This window comes from Stomoxys calcitrans, chromosome 3 (genome assembly GCF_963082655.1).
Source record: "Stomoxys calcitrans chromosome 3, idStoCalc2.1, whole genome shotgun sequence".
NCBI lineage: Eukaryota > Metazoa > Arthropoda > Insecta > Diptera > Muscidae > Stomoxys > Stomoxys calcitrans.
Window position 1 is genome coordinate 199,045,769 of NC_081554.1, and position 16,609 is coordinate 199,062,377.

Consider the following 16,609-nt stretch of genomic DNA (forward strand, 5'->3'; position numbering starts at 1 on the left):
ACAGACATTTGAGCTAAGGGGTCATATATACCCAGCAATATATTGCACAGTGTTGTTAAGACTGGATATTGAACAGTGTTTTAACAAGGGCAAAAAAGAGCTTGGGCGTTAAAGTTGAATCGGTCCAAAAACGAGTTGCAAGCTGCACGAATGTAATCTGGCGGTATTTTGCACCATTTTCATACAATGGGCCATATTTGTATACCCACCACCGAAGGACGCGGGTCATTTCGTTTGCAACACATCGTAATGTCTATATCCGACCCTATGAAGCATGAATATTTTTGATACTAGTAAAATTCTTAGACGATCTAGTCTTGTCTGTCCATCTGTCAGTTGAAATCACGCTACAGTCTTTGTTTGTCCTTAGGCAGGTTAATGGGCTTGATCGGACTATATCTTTATACAACACCCATATAGAGAGATTTTCAGATAAACTGTCTTAGTCCTATAAAAGCTGCAGGAATTGTTCGATTTTGTTAAAATTTGATACACAGAGGCCGAATACTGTTCAGATCGTTCAATATTTGAACATAGCTGCCAAACATACCGATCTCTGGATTTAAGATCTTGGGGCCATAAAAGGCACATTTATTACCCGCTTGCACTGAAACTTGTTTTTTTCTTACCCTCAATATCCGTATCGAATATGGCCTGACAATATCTTGATATAGCCCCATATAGACCGATCTCCCGATGTAAGATCGGTAAAGCCTATAAAAGCAGCATTTATTACTCAATTTAGCTGAAGTTTAGCACGGAAAGCTGTGTTTGGCTTTTCGTTGTCAATGCAGAGTATGGTTAAGATCAAAATAAATTTGGTTATAGCTGGCAACATTTGTGAGGTAATATGCCATGTAAACGTCTCTCCAAAGAAGTGTCGCACTGCGGCACGCCGTTCGGACTCGGCTATAAAAAGGAGGCCCTCAATGACTGCATTGATAGGTGAGAAGTTTGCACCTGCTTCTTAGTGAAAAGTTCATGGGTAAAATTTGCAATTTGTAATACCCACCATCAGAGGCCATCGTAGCGCAGAGGTTAGCATGTCCGTCTATGACGCTGAACGTCTGGGTTCGAATCCTGGCAGATCCATCAGGAAAATTTTCAGAGATGGTTATCTCCTCCTAATCCGAAATGCGACATTTGTGAGGTACTTTGCCATGGAAAAACTTCTTCCCAAAGAGGTGTCGCTCTGCGCCATGCCGTTCGCACTCGGCTATAAAGAGGAGTCCCTCATCATTGAGCTTAAAATTAAATCGGACAGCACTCATTGATTTGTCAGTAGTTTGCCCGAGTTCCTTAATGGAATGTTCATGGGCAAATTTGCATTTGCATACCCACCATCATGGAATGGAGGTATACTAATCTAGTCATTCCGTTTGTAACACCTTGAAATATTCGTTTAAGATCCCATAAAGCATATATATATATATATTCTTGATCGCCTCAACGTTTTGAGTTGATCTAGCTATGTCCGTCCATTCTACATCTACAACTTCGGTCGAAAGCGTAAAACTAGCCACTTGAAATTTCGCACAGATACTTAATATTGATGTAGGTGGGAAAAACATTAGCCGGAAGTCGATTACACATACGGACGGTTCGAGCGAAATAAGAATTCACTCTATAATGCATTGTCCGATCCACTGGCCAATCAATTACAAACGGGTGTGAGTTCCTGGAATGCCTAGTATTTCTGACAAACATCCTTACATTAGGAATAAAAAGACGAATATCAGATGAACACACACCGTGAAAATACCGATAGAACACCGCCAAGCAACCCACATTGCGACGATGTCCCCAATCAACGTCATCGCTCTCCTCTGTACAGGGTCCAGTAGCACCAGGGATGATTTTGAAGCTCCAGCCCATACATGTGAGTTGTATTCCGCCATATGAAAGTGGTAGAGATGTTAAAAAGATCAGAAGGAGTGAATAAATAATTACACCGTTTAAGGAAACCTAAGCACTTGAATGGTTTTTTGACACTTCAAACTAATGTCTAGCCCAACGGATATAACTTTGTGTTTTCATGCCCAGAACATCAAGAGCTTCTGATTGCTCAACATCTCTAACGATGTAATGGGTCAGCGAATCGTTTGTGTGACAACAAATTGTGATGCATTGTGCGGGGTTTCCCTGAAAATTCGTACTTGCCGAAGTTACCCTTATTAGTTCTCGTTTTTTTGATGTTTTGTAATTATTTCAGTGCACTGTGCTTAAATTATTTTTCCACCATGAAACACTGGCCATAGAATTGCTGCTACTGATATGGATGCTGTTGTGCAACAGTTGTATTAGTGCAACATAGGCGTCCCACAGCCAATTGCTGGCAAGCAAGCTGGCTGGCAGGCAGTTTTGTTTATTTGTCCTCAAATGTTTAACACGTCCATTTATCATGCGAACATGGACCTATAGCTCGGCCGACAAAGATGGTCGCTTTGGCCTCTCCCTCTCCTCTCTTATTACTTGGGCTCCCCTTGCAAAGTCTAGCAACGAACAAAAGCCAAATACAGATAAACCTCTAGAAATGAGAACAAAAGATTGGAAAGAGACAAAAACAGGGACATGAAAAACAAATAAGAAAAAAAACAAAAACAAAACAAAACATCCTTGCCAAACACAGGACATCATACAAAATTTACTTTGTGGGGTCGTATCACATAAGGCAGATCTATCATTTTGTTATCTACAATATTTGGCTTCTCAGTTTAGTATGATGGACTGAGACTGTGTGTCTAACCGCTCTGTGGCAGTGGCAGGCTGGCAGAATGTCATCAAAGGTGTTATTTCACTCTTCACTTGACTCAACAAGAAGAGAAAAACGATGATGCCAACAAATTGTGTGAAACACTTCAAACACCACTTTTCAAAACAAAACCAAAAAAAAAAACCAACAGTGCAACCTAATTGACAACAACAAAGCGAAATGAATGAAAACCACTTACCTTTGGAAAACATGAGACATGATAGTTGAGACCTGAAAATAGAATGAAGAGAATATAAATTAGAGTGTAAAATAAGGATAGAAAGAATTTTAGAGGCTGTTAGGTTAGGTTAAAGTGGCATTCTGCCATCAGACTCACTTAGACATTATCGTCCATTGTGATACCACAGGAACAGGAGAAGGAAGATGCCTTCTAGTCCCTCCCGTTGAATTATACAGATCGCTTTAAAAACTTGTCAAATATAAAAAAATTAAAGCTGGAAGATAAACATTTTGGTTGAGGAAAATCTACACATTCAGTGGTTTAAGGCATTTTTTACGACTTTGCCATTTTATGACAAAATTCCAATGAAATGTAATTTCGAAAATAAAAAAATGCGAAAAACTTGTTGTTCTTCATTTCTTATTAGACTCATCACTGGTCACATGTGATGACATCATAGGTTTCTCTATAGCCACAGAAAAACTGGGTCAAACCCAAGCCCAGACATTTTCTTCAACAACCTTAAGCTTAAGTGAATATGCAGGCAACCATGCACTAATTTTTGCCTAACTGTGGGAGGGCTAAAAGAGATTACGTTCCAATAGGAAAATGAGCAGCACTTATAACCTAAGGACCAAATGATAAGGCCATAAGATTTTATGTTATTAAGCGGAATCCGAGGACCCCAACTGGGATATTTTGAGGTAATATTTGGGGAAGCTTAGGTCCCATGGAGGACCTATAACGGACGACTGGGAACTGTAGTCCGCAGTGAATCTGGTTACGAAGAGCCTGAATGAGGCTTTTCGGAGGGTACGTTCAGAACGGGTACCACCGCGTAAGTCAAACCAATCATGGTGGACACCGGAACTGTAGGTGCTCAGGAAGGACAGCAAGAGGCTCTTTAACAAGGCGAAGAGGGAAAACATAGCAGAGGGCTGGGACGAATAACGTTAGGCCCTGGGCATTTTCAAGAAGGACAACGGTCACCACATGATCATAACCACAAGGCCCGAAACCATGGAAGGTCTTATCGATAACACCGTTGAGAAGATAGCGTGGGCGGCTCGTAACTTCCGACCGTTTAAATTGGCCGGAGCAGATGGAATCATCCCAGCCCAAGAGTCCCTTCGGGTCACTCTAACATGGCATGAGCGGATTTTCAGGGCGTGCCTGGTACTGACCCAAAACCGAGGGCATGAAGGGAGGTCAGGGTGGTTTGTAGCCCCAAGATGGCAAAAACTTAACCAAAGCACTTCAAAGGATTATAGGGCAATCAGTCTGTCACCAATTTGACTTAAAATTCTTGAAAGACTGATAGACCAGAAGGTGTGGGGGGAAGTGACACCAGAGAATTTCAGTGGGGCATAACATGCATACCTCATGGGGGATCAGTGGCGGCAAGAGTTGTCATGTCGCACCAATAGAAGGAGTACACGATGGCGGTCTTCCACGATATTGAGGGTCATTTATAACGTGGTGATAGGATACAGCTGGCAATCTATCGATAGTAGCAACATTCTATATTTTTTAAATTTCTGACAATAAATATCGATACTATCGTTAATTTCCCGTCACCTATATTTCAAACGAAAATAAAAAGTAAAAATCAGAAGACCAATATACATATTATATACAAGCAATGTCAATGCACAGACTGAATACAACCAAATTTAATAAAGTCAGTCAGGAAGTGATGAAGGAAATCATTGCACAAAATTTTAGCCCAATCGAATGAAAATTGCGCCCCCTATAGGCGCAATAAATCTTATATTTTTATACATTTTTAGTCGGAACGCTTACTTTTGCTGATAGTATCGATAGGAAAAATATTAATCGTTATTCAGACCAAAAATAAAATATCGATAGTGACATCGATATTTTGCCAGCTCTAAGAAAGGGTCGATAGTCGCCACCCTGGACAGCGTAGGGATTCAGTTGATTATCTGATGGTGACCTGATAACATAATAATGCGGACTTGGCAGAAAGTGTAGGCACATCAACAAAGTCCTATTGGATCTCAATAGAGATGGTGTGAGACGGTGCGGACGACGTCGTCCTATTGATTGATTGTCAACGATCAGCGAGATTATGGATAGGTCACCTCAAGCTGTTGAGGTCTATATTCAGAGTTGTGGCGATAAGGTAGCGCTCAGGCTAAGGGAACTTGGCATGATGAAAGAAGGCGGACACGAACACTGTTTCATTCTGGATGTCATTGATGCAGAGGGTGGGAGGGTCACAATGGGTCAAGTTTGAAACTTAGGAAATACAAATGTGGACAATATGGCGGCCCTCAAGGCCTTGAATTGGATGGTGAGTTTGAAGCGCGTGGTGGAGTGTTTGATGGCCCTGGGCTCTTGGCTTATGACATTGTATTGGCATGAAAACAAAAGGGTGGACGAGTATGCAAGGAGAAGCTCCTCCACGGCAGACCTGTCGCCGATCTTGCACCATGCTTTTTGCAGAACTACTGAACATAGGATAGGGGATGAACGGTGCACAGAGCTGTGCCGGTAAGGTAGCGCTCAGCCTAAGGTAACTTGGCATGCTGAAAGAAGGCGGACACAAACACTGATGGATGCCATTTATGCAGAGGGTGGGCTGAGAGGGTCTCAATGGGTCAACTTTGAAACTCAGCAAATACACATATGGACAATATGGCGGCCCTTATGGCCTTTAATTCGAATATGGTGAGATTGAAGCACGTGGTGACATTGTATTGGCCTGGAAACGAAAGGGTGGACGAATATGCACCTCCACGGCAGACCTGTCGCCGATCTTGCACCATGCCTTTTGCAGAACTACTGAAAATAGGAGAGGGGAAGGCCAGTGCACTTCGGTCTGCTGTCGACCAGAAGAGGACGAGGGAATTGCTAACCCTTGATACACAGAAAAAACTAAATAGGAAAAAATCAACTACCAAATTTGTATGTGCAACTTTAAATTCTCAACGAATTTTAGCATTGAATTGAAGTCTTGCTGAAGTAGGGTTGTAGAGACTTAACAGACAAAATAATTGAAATTTTGTAGATTTTCAAAAATATCTCTTGTTGAGTTAGTGGTCAAAATAGGCGTACTACCATGTAGCACACAACACTCCCACAAAACCAAGTTCAAATCACCCAGCAGGTCAAAAAAACTATTTTGTTATTTGTAGTTTAAGCTTATTTCACAAAATTTGGCTAAAACAATTTAATTTGAATGAGACACTTATTACTGTGAAATAATGCTTGTTGAACTATTTTATCATGAATAAAATGATGTCGGTGGGCTAGAGGATGCGTGCAAGACTACCAAACGTGGCGTGTAATTTGACATCATGATCTCAGAACAAACCACGCGGCGTCAAAATTAATAAATTGGATTTTAGGGTATAAGTAGAGAGAGTGACAGAGAAAAAACCCGAGACCAAAGCAGTAAACGAATGAGACGAACAAAAAAAAATAAGAACACCACCACACCGAAGCTTTGCAGCAAGGCACATGTGGTGACTGGTTTAATGGTTTTATAATCTTTCTTATTGATATATTGTAGTTGTTGTTATATATTGGCTTGGAAAGAATGTCGTTAAAATTCAAAATAAAATGTTGCAGGAAGTTTAACAAATGTTGTCGTTGTTTTTTCGACAAAATTTTTTGTTTTTCACAATTATTTTTATCTGTGTAAGGAATCATAGTGTACGATTAAAGGAGTCATAACCGAACACCGGCATGCCGCGTGTATGGGTCCTACCTGCTCTGCTCGTTGAAATCCAAAATAAATTGTTGCAGGAAATTTAACAAAATTTGTCGTCGTTTTTTTGACAAGAGTTGTTGTTTTTCACAATTATTTTTATCTGTGTAAGGAGTCACAGAGTACGATTAAAGGAGTCATAACCGAACACTGGCATGCCACGCGTATGGGAGTCCTACCTGCTCTGCTCATGCCCGGGTCTAAAGGGGGCACAGGCTTTCTACACTAGGGAGCCGGTTTTCTCTCGATTTCATCGAACTTGCAGATATGTATTTGGGGAGTATCCACAGATACGTCGATAAGATGATTTCTTTTTGACGAGAGACGCTGTTATACCTGTCATACCACCGCCGACGTGGAGTATTAATGGTTGGCACTCGGCGAGTGAATACTTGAGTAAGTGCGGGCCGAGGCTCCGCGGAAGCACTTACGTAGAATTTTAGCAATGAAAATGAGCCAAAGAACCAAAATTTTAAAGTGAAGATGCCATCTTTCAATTTAATTTCCTATTTTCTAACAGACATGACCATCCGTTTCAAATTTTCATCGCAGATTAATTCTAATTTTAATTCATAGATGAGTGTCCAATTATTACCATCTTAACTTAAAAAAATTAATATTTAAAGACGTTCTTATTTGTAAGGCTATTTTGCGTCTTTAACTACAGTTCACTGTTGTCTTGTCCCATGTTCAATTTCCTAACTTTGAATGATATTTTGACCTTAATTTTAGATTTTTGTCTTTAATGCCAAGAGACAAAGTGAAGGATTTATTAACCTACCATATGAAATAAAATATCCTTAATATAAAGGAAAATATTTTTTCACAAGAGGGAATGTTTCCTTAAAAAGTTAGGAAATTGAACATCTTTAAACTATGTTTGCTAATATTTGGCTCGAATATTTTAAATTAGGACAAACAGTTTTCAGTTTACTTTTCACTTAGTCTAACTTTTTACTGTTCTTCTTTATCCCACCAGGTTGTCACAATAGGCCGGACTGGCCTCTGAGTGCATTCACCTTTCAAAGTAGCCTACCCTTTCAACCTTATCCTAAGCGGTCAATGAACCCATTTCTACTCTACACTCAAAAAAATTTTAAACCTAACTTTTAGATGAACTTAACTAAGAGATGCAAATTATCTCAACTTTATTATCAAAATGCGTTTTCTGTTCAGATAGTTTATCGCGCGCTTTATTTATATTACGACGAAGCTCATTTTTGACTCAATGGGTAACTTGACAAAATTGTCGATTTTGGAGTCAAGATCAGCCAGAAGAATTGCAAGAGCTGTCAGTGCATCCAAAAAAGTCACAGTTTGGTGCGATTTATGGGCTGGCGGCATCATTGGACCGTTCTTCTTCAAAGATGATGCGAATCGTAAAGTAACTGTGAATTGTGATGATATACATCTTTTTTTTGCCCAAAATGCAAAATCATGACTTGCATGACATGTGGTTTCAACAAGACGGTGCCACATGCTACACAGCACTACCAATAATAAGTATATTATTTCACGTTCTGGACTAATTGGACTAATCGGAAGAACCATTTGAGGCGCAGTCACGGTCAACATTTGCATGAAATAATCTTCAAACACTAAATTATATGGATCGTACTATTGATTCAATTAAAGATTTCATGCATTTTTCTGAATTTTACGTGTTTTTGTTTTAAAGTTTCCTATAGCTCTTACAAAATCAGCCGTAACCTGGTGTAAATGGGAATGAGAAGTTTAAGCATAGCGTATTAATTTTTGAGATTAATGTGCAATCATTACCAAATTCCTTCTTTTCTTTGTAAACAAAATAAATAACGCTCATATGACAGTCTGTCATAGATATGCTTTAAACGTTTTATTTTTTATTCTTATTTGACCAAAAAAAAATCATTTGTGTTCATAATTTTTCTCATTCTTAAAATGGCATTTAAACTTTTTTTGAAATTATTAAGCGTGCAGTGTGTGTGTGTGCGTTGGTATATAGCCTGCCACAGCATAAAAGGCAGATAACTTTCAAAATTTATTTCCCGTCTTATAAAAGAATTAGTGTCGGCAAAAATCCCCAAGACTAACAGGACAAACTTGAGCACTTTATCATCTTTATCGATTAAGTCGGCAGTTTATTTTTATTGTATCGAACACATAAAATTGCAAAGGCCAACAAGGCTGTATAGCAGGCAGGCAGTCAGCCTGCCACTCCAGCCACGATAAGCATTTAGGGAGGGGTGCGAGAGCTTCTTATGTTTGTATAGTGTGGTGTTGGTCGGTGGGGAAGGATATAATAAAAAATGTTATATGACATTTTATGGAAATCTGATAAGGTATGTATGTATGTATAAACGCATTGAGTCCCACAAAGAAAGTACATCACAAAGTTCGCAGGAAAAACCATGCCCAGAGTGGGATATTGAAAAAGGACCACCAACCATTATACTTTATTATATACTCTTGCACACAATGCAATTCAAGGTTATTCAAATAGCTCTTGCTATTCAAATAATGATTACCAAGTTGGGATGGCTTTAATATAAGCGACAAATGAAGGACGAGTTTTGAGTAATTTAAGGAAAAAATATTTGCTACCTAAATCATGTGGTTTTGGTTACTAAATAAAAGATTACCGAAAGCAAATGGAACAAATATACCCTATATGAGATAAATATGAACATTCTGTTTATTTCTCTTTACACTGATAGAAAAAAGACGGCGCTTTTCCAATACCGACTGGTATTATTTTGTTCGCGTCAATGGCCAAGATTTTTAATACCATTTAGTATTAATTTCAAAACCAGACAAAGCAGGCTATTAAGAATTGACGGCGTCACATTTGTATTGTTGCCATCGCGCCAGAAGTGTTGTTGAATATTGTACTTAAAATATTGACGCCATCATAAAATATTTGTTAAACAAATAAATAAAATGCTTTAATATAATTTGAGTGCCTTAAAACCTATTCAAGTACTCGAAGGCGGTGAAAATGGAAAAAGTACAAATTCTAAGGACATTCTGCATTAAAAACATGATAGTCTCTTGTGTGGAAAAAGATGCTGTGTTGATGTATTCATATGAAAACCACTCCTGAGTATATGAAATCAATTGCTGAATACAAAGAAATTAAGTTTATTACTAAAACCAATAACGGTCTGGTGCTAAAACCAAGAGCAGATTTGTATTTAAATCAATACCAGTTGGGTAATAAGGCTATTACCAAACGGTACTAATCATTCTAAGTTGCATCCATACCATGCTGTATTGTTTTTGTACCATACGGTGTTGCTTTACTATCAATACCGCATGGTACTGAAATGAGCACATTTAGTAAAAATTTTTCTCTGGGTGTAGGGGTTAAACAAATATCAGTAGGTAAAAATAGCTTAAATATTCCGCTAGTAACTTACGAAATATTGATAAAAGCTCCTATACATGTTAAGTCAGTTTAAACGAGTACCAAAATTACTGCAAAGTATTAAAATAAAGTTCTTGACGAGAGTGGATATAGTTTAAATATGAACCGAATTTAGACATGTTAAAATATCCAAAGAAAAAAACAAGCACGACGTTGTCAAATTGACACCATTGTTTTATAAAACTGAATCAACACACAGATCAACTACATATGTTCATCAATCAGCAAAAGTTTTTCGTATCAAATCAACTACAAATGTTCATTAATCAACAACAGTTTTTCGTGTCAAATCAACTACAAATGTTTATCAATCAACAACGAACAAAATGTTCGAATCTGTCCGCAGACGTTCACATTCCGATATGGATTAAAAATGAGCCATATTGAGACATGTTAATACATCCAAAGAAAAAACCCAAGCAAGACTTTGTCAAATTGTCTCTATTGTTTCATAAAAGTGTGTGTTGATCACAGTTGTTATCAAATCAACTACAAATGTTCATAAATCAACAACAGTTTTTCATATCAAATCAAGTACAATTGTTCATAAATCAACAACAGTTTTTTGTGAATGAAATGTTGGAATCTGTCCACAGACGTTCACATTCTGACAACATCCAGTGAAAAGCTTTTTTTTTTTTTAAATTGCAATAAACTTTTGTGAGTTGCTGAGAATCGAATCTGTGTTGCATGCATCCCATGATTGTGTTTTTACAAACGCCTTACAGATTTAACCACAACCGCCTATATTTTACAAGTCATTTTAATTTAAGGTTGGTATTCAAACACATTTCGTAGGAATGATGTTGAGAAATGTTTTGTTTTTTGTAAAGATTGCAATAAGCTTTTGTGAGTTGCTGAGAGTCGAACCTGTGTTGCATGCATCCCACGATTGTAGTTTTATAAACGTCTTTCTAGGTTGAACCACAACCGCCTATGTGCACACAATATTGTGCTCATAACGGTCGGTGCATGAAGTCAACAATGTTCATTCTCAAAATCAACCCCTTGTGTGTACAATATTTTCAACAAATACTGTTCATGATAATGACACCTTGGTTAGTTTGAGTTTGCAACGTTTTTTTCTATCAATCCTTATTGTACTTCTTTAGCCTCCAAAAGAGCACAGACTCTAATCGATTTTGTTAAAATTTCGAATTGTATGCCTTTAACCGAATTGCATGAAATTTCATATCGAATTTAAGCAGCCACCAAACTAGAGTTTCAAATTATTTTCACCCAACATTTTGGTTTGTTTTTTTTTCAATTCATTTGGAAATACCTCAATAATGTCTACTATACCTCATATTCGAATACATATAGGAATGGGTAATCACAAATGTAATTTTCCTCATACATGCTTGATAATCAATAATTTTGATTAATACTCCACAAATATCCTCCACACGGGCATGTACACCTCCACATCTCAAACATCCAGCTATTTAACGATTGAGATACATCAACCCAAAACCACCAATGGAGGGCATAAATAAAGAGAAACGTGTGCTTATTCGAGCAATACACGCCATCAAATTACGAACATTTGCTAACATATACCCCTAACATTGAACACGTAGGAAATTTATTATATTTTACTGGGAAATATTGAAAATTTCTACAAACTTATGTAGTTACTAGCTGACCCGGTGCGCATCACCAAAACCTACAATACCTTTTTAACAAAAAAAAAACAGGGGAACCCACCACCATGGATTCTACTAAACATTTGCCCAAATCAACTCAGTTGAAGGGCTCATGTGTACTTTATGTGCAAAATTTCTGTTAAATCAGGCAAAAAATAATGCTTCCAGAGGCAGTAGAACAACCGACTTGAACCGCCCCTACCATGGATGTTGAAAGTCATAATAAACCATCAATTGCGAAATTTCAGCCATATCGGATAACAAGCACAGCTTTCAGGTGCCCAAGATGTCAAATCGAGAGATCAGTTTATAAGGGAGCTATATCAGGTTATACACCCTTTTAGACGATGCTTACATACGAAAATTGCACCACTTTTTAAATTTCCGCCAAATCGGATAACAGTCACAGCTTCCAGGTGCACAAAATGTCAAATCGAGAGATCGGTTTATAAGGAATCTTCATCAGGTTATACCTCCATTTCGACTATACTTACTTAGAGGCCTTGAAAGTCATAACAAAACACTCCGTGCAAATATTTTGAAAATTCGGACAAAAATTAAGCTCAAGAAGTCAAATAGAAGGTCGCAGATCAATATTTCCCTGTGTTACAGACGGAATGACTAAAATAGTCAGTCTGTCGAAAGCACGGTTACTTTCAAAGGAATAAAGCTAAGCGCTTGAAATTTTGCACGAATTTTACTATATCAGTCCATATTTTGATATAGCTGCCATATAAACCGATCCTGGATCTTGGCTGCATGAGCCCCTAGAGGGCGCAATTATTATCCGATTTGACTGAAATTTAGTATGAAGTGTTTTGTTTTAACTTCCAACAACTATGCCAAGTATGGTTAAAATCAGTCCATAACCTAATATAGCTCCCATGTAAACCGATATTTTAATTTTACTTCTGAAACCCCTATAGGGCGCAATTCTTATCTGATTTGGCTGAAATTTTGCACTATGCCTTCTACTATGGTCTCCCACACCCAACCCAAGTATGGTTCGAATCGGTCCTTAACCTGATATAGCTCCAATAGCATGGCCATTTTTATCCATGAACCTTTGCTTGCTTATAAAGAGATACCTGGCAAAAACTTGACAAATGCGGTCCGTATTGGAGGGTATGTAAAAATCGGCCCGGCCGAACTTGATACGCTTACACTTGTTTTTCAATTTAAATGGAATAAACGCAATTTTAGTCCTTAATAGGCAAAGGTTCGTTCATTCGTACAATAGGAAATGCTTTTTCAGAAAAAAAATTCATAAAGACATCATTCATCGAGTCAAAGTATCAAAGTATATGCAACTTATTATCGGTAAAACATCTCGGAAGCTGCATTTGAGGTGCAGTCACACAACCATTTCGGTCGTAGACTATGGACGTACCAATAAGACTCTGACCTGCCACATAAACCACATGTAGAACAAGAATGCCTAAAAATCATATTGCACACTTCATTTCGTTCATTCAGTGATTGTCTTATTCGACAGATGCCAATCTGATAGACTTTCTGTTTGGACAAGGTAAGGACTAAAAACCAGCAAGGAAAGGCAAAAGTCAGGCGGTGCCGACTTTATAATACCCTTCACCTAGCCTATAGGTACAAAGTGGGAGCTATATTTAATTCTGAACCGATTTTGATGGACCTCGCCGGATGTTTTCGGATGGGTTATTAAAAAATTCGCATCACATTTCGAGCAAATATGTTCAAACTCTAATAACAACGGTTGACAAATGACAACATTATTGCAAATTACCCAAAATCTGACGAACATATATATGGGAGCTATATCTAAATCTGAACCGATTTCGAGCATACTTTATAGACGTCGAGGAAAGCGCTGTGCAATGTTTTGGGAAGATTAGTCAATAAAAGCGCTTGCAGTGGCTCTAGGAGTGAAAATCGGGCGATATATATAAATGAGAGCTATATCTAAATCTGAACCGATTTCTATAAAACTCACCAGTAATGTTGAGAGTCATAAGAAAAGCCTTCCTGCCAAATTGTAAGAGAATCTGATAACAAATGACCATATTATTGCATTATTACTGCAAATCGGACGAACATATATATGGGAGCTATATTCAAATCTGATCCGATTTTTTCCAACTCCAATAGGCTTCGTCTCTAGGCCGAAAAACATTTCTGTACAAAGTTTTAAGACAATCGGATGAAAACTGCGACCTGTACTTTGTACACAAATTAACATGGACAGACGGACGGAAAGGTCGGCACTGCCGATCGTTTGTTTCTCCTTCGAGACGAGCTTAATGATCGAAGATTTTTCTTGCAATGGAACAGGAAGACCAGGGATCACAATACACCAACACCTGTGGAACGTGTTTCGTCCTGGGCTAGGGAACTTATTCAACCATATTAGGTGTGGAGCCTTCAAGGGCCATACATTGGTAGTTATATTGAACATACCGCGAAAATGTGTTTGCGATATAAGTTCGACACTAACCAATTTCGACACTTTTCATACAAGCTGTTCTTTTCCACCACATGTGTTTCTTGTTGCAGTTATGGACTTTTTTTCCACACAACTGCAAATGGCTCTATGGTATACACATGCTAATGTTATACCCACTACCATAGGATGTTGTTGTCGTTCCGTTTGTAAGACCTCGAAGCATAGCGGTCGAATAAGTAAAGCTAGCTGCTTGAAATTTTGCATAGATACTTCTGATTGATGTAAGTTGTTGATGATTGCTAATGAGCCAATTGTTGTCCGATTGCGGCTAAAATTTTTCACGTAGTGTTTCGTTGCAAACCCCCATCGTACCAAGTATAGCCCAAGTCGGTTTATACTTTACATTTTTGTCTGATTTGGTACAAATTTTTAGCAGAATCCATGGTACTCAAGATTCGGCCCGACAGAACTTAACACGTTTTTACTTTTACATCTTCTGGAAGTTGTATTGATGGCCTCGAAAGCTAGACAACGGCAACAGCTCACATGTGTCCAGTTTCGAATCCCGGCCGGGCTCTGTTGAATTTTTATTTTCAATTTTTTTTTTCATGTTTGGGTGAAGATCATTTATTTCAGCTTAATGATGGAAGATTTTGCTTGCAATCATTTGTTTCAAAATATTTTGGAGCCAATTGTTCCTATTAGCGCATACGTTTGTATGGAGAGAAGGATCCTTTTTATTATAGTCCCATATTTTCCCGATCAACCTATTTGATGTGGGGAGTTTTTTAATTAATATATTTTGCACTATTTTTTGCCATTTTGTACTTATTCCGAATTAAGTTCCTATTTTCTTTGGGGTATACACAATTCATTCATTACAGCTGTATAATCTGCTGCCTTGCTTTAACTGGAAAAATTCACGGTCGTTGCCTCTAGTGACCACAACGGATTGTGTTATGCATGCTTTGATAAGCTCTTGGTCTATTCTGGTTGACGTTGTCAACTATTGCCATTGCGTTCCTTCAATGCCAAACGCAATGCATTGCACGTCGACGCTGTTGCTATTGCTGTCGTTGCTGTTGTGCTTTGTCATTTTGACATTTCAGTGTAGTCTAGTTGGGCGTAATTAGTGAAACGCAGCATGATTTTGTGTCTCAAGCCATTCTGGTGCTGGACCATTTGTTCTGTGTTCCAGTAGTTGCATGCTTATTGTTGCTGCTGGTTGGTGTTGGTTGATTGCAATGCGTCCGTCTGGTACTAATGGGAGTTATTAGCTGATTTTAAAAATCCTTTTCCAGTTGGAAGGCAGTCTGTATGATTTCTTTGCTGTAGTGACGCATCAGTTTTGGGATGAACATTAAAACGATAAACAGGATGACGAATTTTTCATTCTCTTTCTAGCCCCTCCCCACCACTTCAATTTGCTTTTATTCAAAAGCATGCTGGCCTCAAACGTTTGCAAATCATCCATTATTAATGGGTTATGCCTTGCAGGCAATACCACTATGAACAAAAGCTTAAACATGACACGGGCGTACATTGCAAGTAGCCTTAGACTCAAGCCCTACGATACTATTTCAAGCATTTTTGATGAAGATGAAGTGCTTGGGTTATGCATAAAATCCTATGTGGAAAATTTACACAGAAAAATAAAAATCAGTTTCAATCACGAAATTAATTGATACAATTAATTTTTTAATTGAAACTGCTTCAATCAAGAAAATGATAATATCCATCACCGTTTTTGAAAAAGTAATGGAATACATTTTCAAGTAATAATAATTAAATTAAAAAATAATTTAAATTTTTAAATTTTCAATTAATTTTTTTATTGTTCCAATTAAAACATTATTTACACTTTTTGAAAATTTCAACAAATTTTTTTATTAATTCAATAATTTTTTAATTGATCTTATTAAAAAGTGGTTCAACTTTTTTGAAAATTTCAATTCATAACCATAATATGTTGTGTTCTTGTAGTTGTAGCCACATTTTCATTTTCAGTTGGTGAGCAAGCTCGTTCCGGTCCATAGGACCGATCACCGCATCTATCATATGTGGTTGTTTTCCTCCTGGAAAATGAACTTGAGGTGCATTGTTTAAGCCAATGTTCGTGGGCCACCTTACAGAGATAGAACAAGTAAGAGCGTGCTAAGTTCAGCCGGGCCGAATCTTATTTACCCTCCACCATGGATCGCATTTGTCGAGTTCTTTGCGCGTTATTTCTTTTTAGGCAATTGCATCTTGTGGGGGCTCAAGAAGCAAAATCGGAAAATCGGTTTATATGGGAGTTGCATCAAGCTATAGATCGATTTAGACCATATTTCACATGTTAGTTGAAGGTCACGTTGTACAAAATTTCAGCCAAATTGGATAATAACCGCGCCTTGCAGAGGCTCAAGAAGTCAAGATCCCAGATCGATTTATATCGCTGCTATATTAGGTTATGTACCTATTTGTGCTATA

The 16,609-nt window shown here is 38.0% G+C and overlaps 1 protein-coding gene across 5 annotated transcripts in view; it reads right to left on the reverse strand.

Annotated features, from left to right (window-relative positions):
• The window catches only part of LOC106082853 (uncharacterized), a 501,629-nt gene that overhangs the window by 383,322 nt on the left and 101,698 nt on the right, over positions 1-16,609 (reverse strand). For 4 of the 5 annotated variants that reach the window (XM_013245584.2, XM_013245587.2, XM_013245586.2 and 1 more), the window contains exon 3: positions 2,952-2,983. The gene's annotated coding sequence lies outside the window, so the exon portion shown is untranslated. Of the gene's footprint in view, positions 1-2,951; positions 2,984-3,089; positions 3,237-16,609 lie in introns of those variants that run through there. The other variant, XM_059364217.1, reaches the window with a different exon arrangement.